The sequence below is a fragment of the Podarcis cretensis genome (genome assembly GCF_951804945.1).
Source record: "Podarcis cretensis genome assembly, chromosome: 10".
In the NCBI taxonomy this organism is placed as follows: domain Eukaryota; kingdom Metazoa; phylum Chordata; class Lepidosauria; order Squamata; family Lacertidae; genus Podarcis; species Podarcis cretensis.
The window spans coordinates 62778217-62793302 of record NC_137179.1 but is presented as its reverse complement, the minus strand read 5'-3'; positions in this window follow the sequence as shown (position 1 = coordinate 62793302).

The following is a 15086-nucleotide window of genomic DNA, read 5'->3' as shown; positions in this document are numbered from 1 at the left end:
AGGTGTACACAGACTCTGACTTGTCGTGGGGGCCATTAGCAGGGCGAAATGGAGGCTGGGAATGCATTGATTTTCAGTTTTCATTTTACCCGAGCATTTGGGGCAGGTTGGCTAAGGAAAGGGTTTGCCCACATCCACACATCAGTTGCCATTCCACATTGCACTCATGGAAGCTGACTTCAGAAACGCTCAGTTTCCACACACGAGGACTGGTGGATGTGGCAAAGCCATTAATCTATTATTAAAGGTTGCGAGGGATTTTCTTCCCCGCTCCCAGCCATCGGAGACAGCAGTTTGGAATGCTTCTTGGGCCATTATGCTGACTCAAACGTACAAATGAATGTAGATATCGCCTAAAGTGGATATTTAAAGCAACTGGAATATTAAAGCAACTCCAAATTATACTGTGCGTTGCCAAGATGTAGAAAAGAATCGTCTCAGAAGCCTTTGGTGCAATTACGATCATAAATTAGGTATGTAAAATATGCATTGTTGCATTTCTGCGCTGTCTGCCTGTTTCTTCGCGAGAGGATTTCTCAATGGAGATAATGGCTCTTGCAAGACATTGATACGGGTAGCAGAAATGTTTACCTTTGAACACAGAGCCTAGTAGGGTGCTGGGGGTTTTAAATAAACTCACCCCCAATAGATTTTATTAAGTTTCAACATTTCTAACATATAAAGTCAAAACACAATTTTGTCTTTTATTTTTGTCGACTTCTCACCCTTTTCCCCATGGAGTTGTTTTTAATTCCCTTCTGCGGCACCCTGTCTATCAAATTATACCCACAATATTATAATCAATTACTTCTGTTGCTCATAATAATAATAATAATAATAATAATAATAATAATTTATTATTTGTACCCCGCCCATCTGGCTGAGTTTCCCCAGCCACTCTGGGCGGCTTCCAGAGAGACCAAAAATACACTAAAATGTCACACATTAAAAACTTCCCTGAATAGGGATGCCTTAAGATGTCTTCTGAATGTTAGGTAGTTGTTTATCTCTTTGCCATCTGAAGGGAGGGCGTTCCACAGGGCGGGCGCCACTACCGAGAAGGCCCTCTGTCTGGTTCACGAGTTCATCATATTATAATATTTCTTGAAATAGTCCAAAAAAGACACTCATCATTTGATTCTCTTAGTTTTGCTGTTCATTTTGCTCGCTCTGCATAGTTCATTACTGCACTTATTAAAAACTTACAGTGGTACCTCAGGTTACGCACGCTTCAGGTTACATACGCTTCGGGTTACAGACTCCGCTAACCCAGAAATAGTGCTTCAGGTTAAGGACATTGCTTCAGGATGAGAATAGAAATTGTCCTCCTGCGGCGCGGCAGCAGCAGGAGGTCCCATTAGCTAAAGTGGTGCTTTAGGTTAAGAACAGTTTCAGGTTAAGTACGGACCTCCGGAACAAATTAAGTACTTAACCTGAAGTACCACTGTATTTAAAGAAGAATCAATAAGTGGTTTTTAAGAAATAAACTCTTATTTGATTTTCAAGAATATAAACATACAACAAAACTAATTTCACAGCCAAATATCGAGATTACTCTGAATCTCCTGAGTTCTGCCCATCCCTTCCATGGCCCCTATTGATCCTATTTTCAACTGCATATCAATACTTCTTCATTTTTTTTTATCTTTCTAAGTTATCCATACATTCTGTTACATTACAAGTGTGTTTAAAATCCTGCCAATGTTTTAACCTGCAAGAATCGATAAGTTTTTAACAGCATCTTTGGATGCAGCAAAAGCCTTTCATTACTGTGATGTCATTGCAAAAAAATAGGCATTGTTGTAGCAGGGCCACCAGCAGAGATGTTTATTGCAGGCGAGAGGGCGAACTGCTCTTTCCTGAGCAGTTTCCCACAAGCAGCGCTTCTGAAGGCAAGCCAGTGCAGCAAGTTTTGACTTGTAGTTTCACTGGTTTGCAAACTATTTCATACTGAAACTATGCGAGTTACTCAACTCCTGGAGCCAGATTGCGATCTGAGTTTTGCCGGCGTGAACCCGTGGTTCTGTCCATCGACAGAAAAGGGCTGAACTTCTGTGAATCACGACTCAACTGTACCCAACCTCTTTGTGAGGGCGATGGAGAACAGGGGTGATTAGATCGATCAAATCAGAAAAGGAGAAAAAAAAGACAACAAAGCGATGTTCATAATTATAACACATCAAACACCTTTGATTCTGGCTTTAAAGACCCGACTTCTAGTAAAGCAATTACGTAATTACAGAAGCCTATATTATAAATATATATCTAGGGTAGGTGTTAGCAGTGGGAAGACCTGTGAGCATTTTTACAGCTGGGTGGAGTGCCGGAGCGTGGTCAAAGCTGCAGGGTTGAGAGGAGGAAAGAATGTGTTGTGATTGTCAAAATGCCTGCCTCCTCTGCTCTGTCCTTCGGTGACATCAGAAGAGATTTATGAATGGAGGAGAGGCACGAAGTTTGCAAGCCTGCGATGAACTGGGTTTACTATATCATTTGCAACAAGGTTTTGCACTTGTTGGAGCCAAATGCACACTCCTGCCAGGAATGTGAGATGCTTTTGCGTGTCAAGGTCCCCAAGCCACCCCAAATTAACTCACACTTCACACAGAAATTTTTCTTTAAGGTTTTTGGCAGAATTTTGGCCACAACTTTATTTAAATACACAAACGTGAGTGGTTGCTTAGGCATTGGTTACGACTATCTGTCCATGCCCCAGGGACAGAACTGACTTCCGGATTCCAGCAGAAGCCAGTCAGGGAAAACAATATTGGGGATCAATGAAGCTGGGCAACAGACCCTCACCTCTCCCCGCATGCTCCCAGGGGCTTACGCGGCCCAAACCCCATGCCAGGGATTTGGACGAAGGCATGGCAAGCCCCCGGATTCCTTTAACGGAATTCCCTTGCAGCACCGGCATTGGAGGGGTAGGCACTTACCCCTCCACCAACCAATTTTTTAACCAATGCCTAACCGCAAACCTTACAAGTTGTGACGATTTGCTACACAGTAGGCAAAAACCAAATGGCACCAGCCAATCAGCCAAATGGACAAAATTCCTACCAGGCCTCTGCCCCAAAAGCAGGCTATCCCATGACAGGCATAGCAAGGTCAAGCAAAATAACCCTCATTTCAGGGAGGGTGGGCTGGTGATCCGGTGCACGCAGCAAAAGAGAAAGTCCAAAGCTGCGTGACCTGTATTTAAAACCTTTGTGTCCCACCCCCAAATTGGCAACATGAAAATCTCCCCAGAAACTCAACTGCCCAATGACTGCATGTGGCCATCCAAACAGATCTGCCCAGCAACAGTGGGGTGGCCTGCTAGACCTGCTAGGCCTGCTATTAGGGAGAACACGCTTTGCTATCTTTCAAATATCCATTGCTTGTCAACCAAGTTCCGTCCGACGTCAGGGAGGTCAGAACTCACACTGGACTTTGTGAACCACCCTGTAGGATGTGCAAACTACGAATTGCATAATCACTGTCGCAGCTAAAAGTCTGCCACAAGCGGCCTACTCTCCAGAACCCAGCTATGTCGGAGATTCGCATAGGATGTCAATTAAAAGCCAGCCTACAAGTCAGTTGAGGTGCTGGTAATTTGTGCTAGTATGGTTTGGTGAAACAGCTAGCATCATGTGATAGCAGCAGTTTCCCTGTGACTAATCTTTGTGTGTACATGCCCAAGGAATTACAGATAAGACAGGATATGGAATAAAGGACCTTGGGCCAGTATACCTGAAGGAGCATCTCCACCCCCATTGTTCAGCCCGGACACTGAGGTCCAGCTCTGAGGGCCTTCTGGCGGTTCCCTCACTGCAAGAAGTGAGCTTACAGGGAACCAAGCAGAGGGCCTTATTAGTAGTGGCACCCACCCTCTGGAACACCCTCCCTTCAGATGTCAAGTAAATAAGCAACTATCTGACTTTTAGAAGAAATCTGAAGGCAGTCCTGTTTAGGGAAGTTTTCAATGTTTGATGATTTGTCATGTTTTTAAGATTCTGTTGGGGAAACCCAGCCAGATGGGCAGGGTATAAATAATAAAATTGTTGTTGTTGTTGTTGTTGTTACTACTACTAGTACTACAACTACTACAGTGGTGCCCCGCAAGACGAATGCCTCACAAGACGGAAAACCCGCTAGACGAAAGGGTTTTCCGTTTTGGAGGCACTTTGCAAAACGAATTTCCTATGGGCTTGCTTTGCAAGACGAAAATGTATTGCAAGTTCCTGCGGGTTCCCCCCCTTTCCCCCCCTTTTCCTAAGCCGCTAAGCCGCTTATCAGATGATCCGCTGATAAGCCACTTAACAGCTGATCGCTGTTTAGCTATTAGCGCTAAACGGCTAATAGCGCTAATCCGCTAAGCTGTCAATGGGCTTGCTTCGCAAGACGAAAAAACCGCTATACGAAGAGCCTCACGGAACGGATTAATTTCGTCTTGCGAGGCACCACTGTACTACTACTGCTACTTGATGTTAGAATAATCTTGACCCAACCCTGAAGTACAGCGGGGTAGGGAGGTATTCACTGTACAGACTGAACCCATCCTATTGTGGATCTCCAGACCTGAAGACTGTGTTCTCATTGCCTACTGGGGACAGCGTCAACATTTCCCCCATAATGATTTTAATTCTTAAGTTGAGTGGAGGTATACATTATACCAAGGCAGGGATCCTTCACCAACGGAAAGCTGTTTTGGACAACATCCTTAAGATAACCCTATCACTTGCACTCTTAATAGGGTAGTAAATCCTGTACCCACTAAACCCATCACTATGTTGTTCATCAGAATGTAAAAGGTAAGGGTAAAGGACCCCTGGATAGTTAAGTCCAGTCAAAGACGACTGTGGGATGCAATGTTCATCTCGCTTTCAGGCTGAGGGAGCCGGCATTTGTCCACAGAATTTTCTGGGTCATGTGGCCAGCATGACTAAACCGCTTCTGGCACAACGGAACACTTTGATGGAAACCAGAGTGCACGGAAACACCGTTTACCTTCCTGCCGCAGTGGTACCTATTTATCTACTTGCAACGGTGTGCTTTCGAACTGCTAGGTAGCCAGGAGCTGGGACCGAGCAATGGGAGCTCACCTCATTGTGGGGATTCAAACCGCCGACCTTCTGATCGGCAAGCCCGAGAGGCTCAGTGGTTTAGACCACAGCGCCACGTGCATCTCAACAGACTGTACATTAGCCCATTAAGCCCCCTATTGCCAGTTCTTTCCTCCACTCAAGCTTAGCCAATTGTGTCAACAAAGCCAAAAATTGAGTGCTGGTGAAAATAGACACTTTCCACAGACAAGTGAGCATAAACTCACACTCAGGTTTGGCTGTGATTCAGTTGGGTTCTTTAATTTAACCCAAACCTCTGGGGTAGCACGGAGAACTAAAAGACTGCCAGATATCGCAACGGTACTTTATTGTGAAATGCTTTATCATATAGTGCAAACATTGTCAAACCTCAGTTGTTTCATTCCAAAATCATTACAGAATTCTGTTTTGATAAAATGTACCGGCGTTCTTTTTTCGTTGTATAGGATCTGCATGTATTAAAGAAAAGCTCTGGCACATTTCCTTGTGTTCAGACAGCTAGGGATGCTTGTCCTCTGAAAAACCAATTGACATGGAAAATAATACTTACATGTCATATCAAACATTTATAAGGCACTACTCAGACATTAATTTATTATCCCCATGTAGTGAATTGTTGATATCATTATCCTCATTTTCCAGGCGAGGAAATGAAAGAAGAAAGACCTGAGTGACTTGCCACTAGCTATCTGGTGAGTCAGTGGCAAGGCAGAGAGCTAAGGATCAAAGACTTGAGTCTGTTTTGCCTAGCTAAGAAGAGCCTGAGGATTTTAAAAAAAATCTTTTAAAATCTCTACCAAGCCATGAACTAGTGGCTGAGTAGGAAGTTAATGTGGTGGAAGGGTTTTCTTGGACTACAGGAGATTATAGGTACAGTATCAATATAATAAAGCCATGGTTTTCCCAGTAGTGATGTATGGAAGTGAGAGCTGGACCATCAAGAAGGCTAATCGTCGAAGAATTGATGCTTTTGAATTATGGTCCTGGAGGAGACTCTTGAGAGTCCCATGGACTGCAAGAAGATCAAACCTATCCATTCTGAAGGAAAACAGCCCTGAGTGCTCACTGGAAGGACAGATCCTGAAGCTGAGACTCCAATTTTTTGAGAAGAGAAGACTCCCTGGAAAAGACCCTGATGTTGGGAAAGATGGAGGGCACAAGGAGAAGGGGACGACAGAGGATGAGATGGTTGTACAGTGTTCTCGAAGCTACTAACATGAGTTTGACCAAACTGCGGGAGGCAGTGGAAGACAGGAGTGCCTGGCCTGCTCTGGTCCATGGGGTCATGAAGAGTCGGACACGACTAAATGACTAAACAACAACAACATCAATATGATGGGTATAAACTATAATGGTACCTTGGTTCTCGAACGGCTTAGTTGTCGAACAAATCGGCTCCCGACTGCCGCAAACCTGGAAGTAAGTGTTCTGGTTTGCGAACGTTTTTCGGAAGCTGAATGTTCGACGCAGTTTGCGTGGACAGGCGGAGTCCCCAGATCCCGCGCGGTCCCCCCATCATGTGGAATAACGACTCAAGACAACGTGCTATGGGATTAAATTGGCCACAACTTTATTAAATTTCAAATGTGGGTAGACCTTGGCTCAGGCATTGGGCGTTCTCCCTCCCCAGTCCCCAGCCGGGGACCTAGGGAGCATCAGGGTTATCCAGTGTGTGTGTGGGGGATGGGCCGGCTCTGGAGAACATACGTTCAAGCAGAGATAGCCGCCCCCGTTACGCCGCCACCGCAGGGGAGAGCAATGACGACCTTTCGGCGTACGGTCAAAGCCTCCCTTCAGAAAACCCCTTTAACAGGGAACCCTGGTATCGCTGCCGCAAAGAGGAAGATGGACTAAAGGATTCCACCCAAGGCCTGATACCGCCAAAGTTGTAACGTTTTGCTACGGGAAAGGCGAAACCTGCCAATGCAGGGAAATTCCTTTCCGGCCCTTTAACAGCGACCTTAACGTAGCAGCGCCCGCATACCTGTGAAGAAAAGCTAACCTGCAAAACCTGTGAAGAAAAGTTAACCTGCAAAATAAGACATTAACTGAGGGTGGGTAGGGTGGGAGAAGCTCTGGAGCCAAGTGAGGATTCCCAGGTAAGATCCTCCCTCTATTGTGTGGGCAGGTAATCCCTCCCCTACCTGGCCTGGTCTCCTTGGCAACGCTTCCCCCAGGTGGGATTGGACAACTGACTGAGGTAGGCGGAGACCTTCAGGTATCCCACCTGAGGGAAGGCAAAGCCAAGCCTATGCTGTTGGAGCCGCTCCAGATCTAGGGGCTTCACGCGTCCACGCAAAGGGCGCCCCCTGTTTTAAGCGGGGAGCGGTCATTCTGCTTGAGGGCAGGAAGCTCCTGCAGCCAATTGGAAGCCACATCTTGGTTTTCGAATGGCTTTGGGAGTCGAATGGACTCCCAGAACAGATTAGGTTTGAGAACCAAAGTACCACTGTATCGTACTTCTGGGATGCAGAGCAAAGCAGAGATGTGAGGCTCCATATCCAAACTTCAAGCATGTCTCTCTACAACTGAGTTTTTATTTATCCTCTGGTCATTCTCACATACCCAAAGTAACACAATCAGAATGGCGTTTATTTACTTTGCTACCTAGGGCCAACTTATCTCTTATGCCAACCTAGTGAATATGAAACACTGCCCCCGCAAAACCTGTATTCATATCTCTGACAACTGTTTCCTCCTAACTTTGCATAATGATTAACCAGGTCTCAGAATATGTAAGATAGCTCCTATATGGCTTCTCCCCTGCTTATTTCTTATATGTTTGGCTGACAGCATAGTTGTTGGAAGTCATGGTGTCTATTTTGTTGATTCTCATTTTTAAGTTTTGTAATTTTGGAATATTTTGTAGCGGAAAATAAATCTTCATAATTTTTTTCTGGCAGTCCATCTCTCTCTCTCTCTCTCTCTCTCTCTCTCTCTCTCACACACACACACACACACACAATTATTCTGCCATTAAAACTTAATGGCGAACCATTTACAGATATTGCACAACCTGCACTACGTAAACCAGAAACGGTGACGGTCGTATATGACCAGATGAGATCCACCATACAAATTAAGCTGAGCAAAAATAAGGATCAATGAAATATTCTCAGAGTCCTGTAGTGATTTCATGCTCTTTATTGCAGCTTGTAAAACAGTGATTCAATTGCCCCCCAAACCTCAGGCTTTTATATACATTATTTACACAATGAGTCCCGTCTCATTGGCTGATTCTGCTTCCCTCCTGGAGCCTGAGAGGTCTTTTCCTGCAAGCCAATCAGTTGTTGCATTCTAGGAACCTACTTGCCTATTGTTCTAGGATCCAAGCTTAGTACATAACAATCAACAAAAGTGGAAACTCTACAAATGTCAATGATATACAATGCTGCATGAAAGATAAAGTACGCTGGAGTGCAAACATTGCAGAAGTAGCCGGCAAATTTTGCTTTGAACAGTTTGGGCTTACATAGTGCAACTGCTGCAGCCGTTCTGTCTGCCTTACCTTCTAGGAGAGTCAATTGTTCTCAGGTGTCAGCAGGTTTGCTCAGATGTCCATACGTAGGTTAAAAAGGTAGGTAAAGGACCCCTGGATGGTTAATTCCAGTCAAAGGTTGGGGTTGTGGCGCTCATCTCGCTTTCAGGCCGAGGGAGCTGGCGTTTTTCCACAGACAGCTTTCCGGGTCATGGGGCCAGCAGGACTAAACCACTTCTGGCACAATGGAACACTGTGACGGAAACCAGAACACACGGAAACACCATTTACATTCCTGCCACAGCGGTACCTATTTATCTACTTGCACTGGTGTGCTTTCAAACTGCTAGGTTGGCAGGAGCTGGGTCAGAGCAAAGGGAGCTCATTCTGTTGTGGGGATTTGAACCGCCAACCTTCTGATTGGCAAGCCCAAAAGGCTCCTTGCAGACCCTCCAAGTGTCCCTATTTTAGAAGGACAGTCCCAAATTTACAGTACCCCCCCCCCAGTTTTTTATTTGATCCCAGAATGCCCTGCTTTTCCTTTGAACATCCCTATTTTCACTGGAGAAATAATACAGTGGTACCTCGGGTTACATACGCTTCAGGTTACATACGCTTCAGGTTACCGACTCCGCTAACCCAGAAATAGTGCTTCAGGTTAAGAACTTTGCTTCAGGATGAGAACAGAAATTGTGCTTTGGTGGCGCGGCAGCAGCAGGAGGCCCCATTAGCTAAAGTGGTGCTTCAGGTTAAGAACAGTTTCAGGTTAAGAACAGACCTCCGGAACGAATTAAGTATTTAACCCGAGGTATCACTGTAATTTTATTATTATTATTCATCACAGAAATAGTAAGAATTTTATCATTTATACCCCACCCATCTGATTGGGTTGCCCCAAACACTCTGGGAGTGGCTTTCAACATATATAAAATTAAACATTAAAAAATCTCTATAGAGGGCTACCGTCAGATGTCTTCTAAAGGTTGTATAGTTACGTATCTCCTTGGTTTGAGGGTCATATAACTCCATACCCTCCAACATTTCTCTGATGAAAATAGGGACGTCCATGGATGAGTATAAATGCAGTAGATCAGGCAATGCAAGCTAATTGTGAATAATTACGTCTGTTCATTTGCAAACCATAAAGCAAGTTTCTAATTCATTAAATATCTACTGTTTCACTGACTAATCAATTGATTATGAAAAGTTCGTACAGAACATTAGCCTTCTTCCTGTTTATATAGTTCACTGTTATATAACTTTCATATATATTTGAATATAGCAGCGCTTATCAAGATTAAGGACCTGATTTGAGCCTGTAATTACAAGGACATTTCAAGGAATTTGTCCTTCACCTGTTGTTCGGGGGCGGGGGGAATGCTGTCAAATGTATGGACTTTGATAAGCTTCAAAACAGCCCCTGGTATTGCAACTGATAAGCTCTGTCCATTTTACTCCCACAATCCTAAGCACGTTCAGTTCCAAACTGGCAACCATGGCTTGTGTTCTTTTCAAAAATATATTTATGAACATTTAAAAACTGTTCAAACGTCTAAACACAATTCAAACCTTTCAAACCAACCTAAAAAACAGATGTAACCAAATCACGTGCCTGGATAGGGTTGATGATATTACTTGGTTGGCTGTCTTTCAGTTGTAATAATAATAAATTTCAACAGAACCTTTTCCCAAGTAAGCATGCTTAGAATTGTAACCTACAAATATTTTCATATGATAATGAAAACAGATCACATGCTACAGATCACAAACCCAAAGATCAGAACTCATTTCCTGGGTTTGCAGGTAAGGTTATAAACTTTCTAAAATTTCTGTACAGTACAGTATAACTTATCACTATTTTTTTAAAAAATTCTTCTTCTTTAATTACAAGAAACCTGTGAAGCATCAGTGAAAGCAAAGTGTTCCAAAATCCCCCCCATTTGATTATTTTTTAAAAATTGAGACAAATTACAGACCGTCTCTAATCAAAATGTTGTTGAAAACGAAAGTGAGAACCATGTCACCAAGCCACATGGCAGCATTTTGTTCTAAGCTAAATGTAGCTCTGCCACCAGAGATTGTACTGTTCTCAGAACAGCATCTAAATGATGCTCTTGGATACTGCAGTCTGCCAAAGCTTATCTGGACTTTTTTTATTTAGAAGGACCGTGTGGCATTTCTGCTTCCTCTTGCCAGAGCATGATTCTTCTTGCAATCGCCAATGTCTCCTTCGTCTGCCCGATGAGGAGCTCAGAGACCAGAAAGTCTCACAACACCGTAACCAGACCCTCCAATTGTCCCTATTTTCCAGGGACAGTCCCGGATTTACACAAAGGACACGGGTGGCACTGTGGTCTAAACCACTGAGCCTCTTGGGCTTGCCTATCAGGAGGTCAGCGGTTCGAATCCCCGCAATGGGGTGAGCTCCTGTTGCTCTGTCCCAGCTCCTGCCAACCTAGCAGTTTGAAAGCACACCAGTGCAAGTAGATAGATAGGTACTGCTGCAGCGGGAAGGTAAATGGCATTTTCCGTCACGGTGTCCTGTTGCACCAGAAGCGGTTTAGTCCTGCTGGCCACATGACCCGGAAAGCTGTCTGCAGACAAACGCAGGCTCCCTTGGCCTGAAAGCGAGATGAGCACTGCAACCCCATAGTCGCCTTTGACTGGACTTAACCATCCAGGGGTCCTTTACCTTTACCTTTTTTGGGGTATAGCCAGTTTTACATATAAGCTAAACAAGCTATAGCTTAGGGCACCAATCTCTTGGGAGTCCCAAAAAAATTTAAAGGAAAAAAAACCTGGATGCACATTTCCAAAATATAAGATAAAAAGAACAAATTACTTCGATAAAATACATATTTTGTTATGTGCAAATGGCTTTAGATATCTATTAGGTCCATAAATTACCATATAGCATATATTCAACACAAAAAACAGTGACAATTTGTTGTTGACAAAGGACAGCTAGACATATAAAGGGCCCCATTACCTTCAGTAGCTTAGGGCCTCATCAAACCTAAATCCAGCCCTGGGTATAGCTCATGAAATATCTTGTTGAGAAGCAGCTCCTTACAGTAAGGTGCAGAGATCGCCAGGCAGTTTAGCAAAGGTTCACAAAACAGAACAAGAGATAGGAGGGAGATTTATAAATTGTCAGATCAGGCTTGAGAATTCAAAGCCGCCTTCAGAAGAATTCTTTTTTTTATTCACTCTTGGGTGTCACTAGCAGAAGATTGAAAGGCAAATGGTCTGCTGTGTTGCAATTCCCTCTCTGCTGGAAAGTCTTCGCATAACGTGTGTGTGTGTGTGTGTGTGTGTGTGTGTGTGTGTGTGTGTGTATGCATTGAGAGCCCAGCCCCCTATTTTCTCTCTCTCCCTTCCCCCCCCCAATAATTTGAGCTCCGGTGTCCGACCAGCAGGGAGAAACTTATTTAAAGTGCTTGTGAGGAGCTACAGTTACTTTCTCTTTCAGTTTTCCTGCGGCGAAACATTGCAGCAGACCTGCCGATCTTCTGTAGTCCATTACCGACACAATGGATGAGCAGTGGTTTGGTCATGAATCATACAGGGAGCTAATAGCAATATCCTCTGTGTTTTATGTAGCTCACACCTACATTCACCAAGACTGGTGAGGTCCACTCACAAGCGCAGGAATAATTTTCTACTTCAAATGTTTAGGGAGGGCATACTTAGTTTGGTATTCTTCACAGACTGGATGGGACGGTGTCATTGCTGTTTGTTTGTTAGTTTTTTAATAAACATAAGCTACTTTTCAGCCAGGAGGGACGCGGGTTAAACCACCCGCGATGGGGTGAGCTCCCGTTTCTCGGTCCCTGCTCCTGCCAACCTAACAGTATGAAATCATGTCAAAGTGCAAGTCGATAAATAGGTACCGCTCCGTCGGGAAGGTAAATGGCATTTCCGTGCGCTGCTCTGGCTCATCAGAAGCAGCTTAGTCATGCTGGCCACATGACCCAGAAGCTGTACGCTGGCTCCCTCGGCCAATAAAGCAAGATGAGCACCGCAACCCCAGAGTCGTCCACGACTGGACCTAATGGTCAGGGGTCCCTTTACCTTTACCTTACTTTTCAGCCATCACACAACTTTGGGTAAGTATCCTTGCCGACTTTCTTAAGACAATACTTCAACTGGCATTTTAAGCAATATGCTGAGCCTTGAATTGTTTTTTTTTAAAAAAAATTGTGTCAAAGGAAACTTTGCTTAAACACAAGGAGAAAAAGAATGTGTTAATGGATCTTCCACCATCTCCATCTCTGCCCAAAGAAAGTGGTGTTTGCATGATTTGAGAATATTGTATGATGAACACTGCAGAAGTGATTAGTTCAATTTCTCCATTCAGATAAATCCCAGGAGAACAAAGAAAAACCTTGCTACTGCCCATTAAATAACAGGAAACATACGGCTCAGGAAATGTTAACATGTTTGGATAAGCCACCCTCCCCCCCTTCTAAGGACTAATAATGCAAAATGATTGGGGTCAAGGCATTCCCATTTTGTCTGCTGGTGTGTTTATTTTGCCTGAAAACATAATGGACCAAAAATCTTGCTATCTTTAAGCCCTCAACTGTGCCGGCAAAGTGCATTATAGCAAGAAGAAGAATTGAACGTAACACATACGTTTCCCTCCATTCAAATGGCGCCTGAAACACGAGGCAAACATCACAGACTGATACTGCCTGGTGCAAGGAATGCACATAGCATTTCAAGTCGCTTTATATTAGGCATTTGAGTAATGGAATTGTGAAAGATGTTGCTTTTTTACATTCATAATTATAGAGGAGAACAGATGGTGAAGAGGTAGTTCAAAGTAATAGAGATCAATTAAGTTAAACGATCGTGCTGCCAGCCATCCTTGAAACGGAGGTGAGCTGATTTCTGTGGTTCTTAGGTAGAAAATAATAAGGCAAAAGTATGTGGCCTGCTGTATAGTTCTTTCAAAACATCCTTTAAGTGCCAATACAATTTGCAAGCGGAGTTGGTGTTTGAAAAGATAACAAGATATTCAGCCATCAGGCACGCTTTCATTTCAGTGCAGTGGTACCTCTAGTTATGAACTTAACTCGTTCCGGAGGTCCGTTCTTAACCTGAAACTGTTCTTAACTAGAGGCACGTTTTTGCTAATGGGGCCTCTTGCTGCCGCTGCGCCGCCGGCACACGATTTCCGTACTCATCCTGGGGCGAAGTTCTTAACTCGAGGTAACTCCTCCAGGTTAGCGGAGTTTGTAACCTGAAGCGTTTGTAACCTGAGATGTTTGTAACTTGAGGTACCACTGTATTGTTAAAAGGGATGGTCTAGAATTTGGGCCAGTGGGCATATGTGTAATTTTTCAAAATGGCTGCTGTGGAGACCTTGCATACTTCAAAATGGATACCGGGGAGGGCATAGGTAACAGGAAATGGATATTTCCTAAGACTGTTCACTGGCTGACCCCCTGGCACCTGTGGCCCTGCAATGGCATACCCTCCAACAATTTTCCATTGAAATTAGGGATGTCCTATTCTAATTATTAATCCCCAATCCATATGACTGGGTTGCCCCAGCCACTCCGGGCGGCTTCTAATACATATAAAATCATGATAAAAACATTTTAAAAATTTACAGGGCGGCTTTCAGGTGTCTTCTAAAAGTTGCATCTTCTTGGCTCGGCCCGGGGGGGGGGTGTGGGGCTCAGATTGCTGATATTTTCACCCCTCCCATTGCAAGAATCTCCAGATCTGATGTTTTGAGAAAGGAGGGGGCGGAAACTACTCTTCTCCTCTTCCACTCCTGACTGACTGCCTGACTCTGTGTGTGGAGGAGAGTCTTATCTATGTAGTGACTAGATGGCTGAGTGGGAGATGTAATGCTCATGCAATCCAGTAGTTCTTTAGTTTGTTGTAGCTATTAGAAATGAAAGGAGTTATGCTTCACAGCTAGCTTCCACGTTATTTATACTCTGCTGAGTCTGGTGCTCACAATGCACAGTTGTGAGTCCAGGGCACTGAGACCTGCTTTCCAGGATTGGAAGGTCTCTGAAAGTGCTCCAGTCACCTAGCCCAGTTGGGGCAGAACCAGTTATTGAGTCCAGTCGCTGACATCAGTTGAAAGCTGTACTGACATGGATAACTCCAAACCCTCCAATATTTCTCCAATGGAAATTGGGATGGCCTACAGGAAAGCAGGACATTACAGGATCAAATCAGAAACTGGGACGGCTTCTATAATTCTGGGATTGGAAAACAGGGACACTTGGAGGGTCTGAGAGTGCTTTACAGAAAATGAAATGTCCCTTGATCCTCGTAGGAAATGACAGGTCTGAGCATCTTCAGAACCATGAGCTTTGCTGCAGGATCATTAGCCTGCCTATCTAACAGACTCCCTGGAAAAGTGGAAAGACCCACTTGGAGGGTCTATGTTGGTGGCCCGTCATCTGGGGAAAGAGGGTGTATCAGAGAAATATTATCTAGCCTATGGATGATGTACCTCAGAGCACTTGTGGATGAGATCTGGGCTTGCAATGAACCAT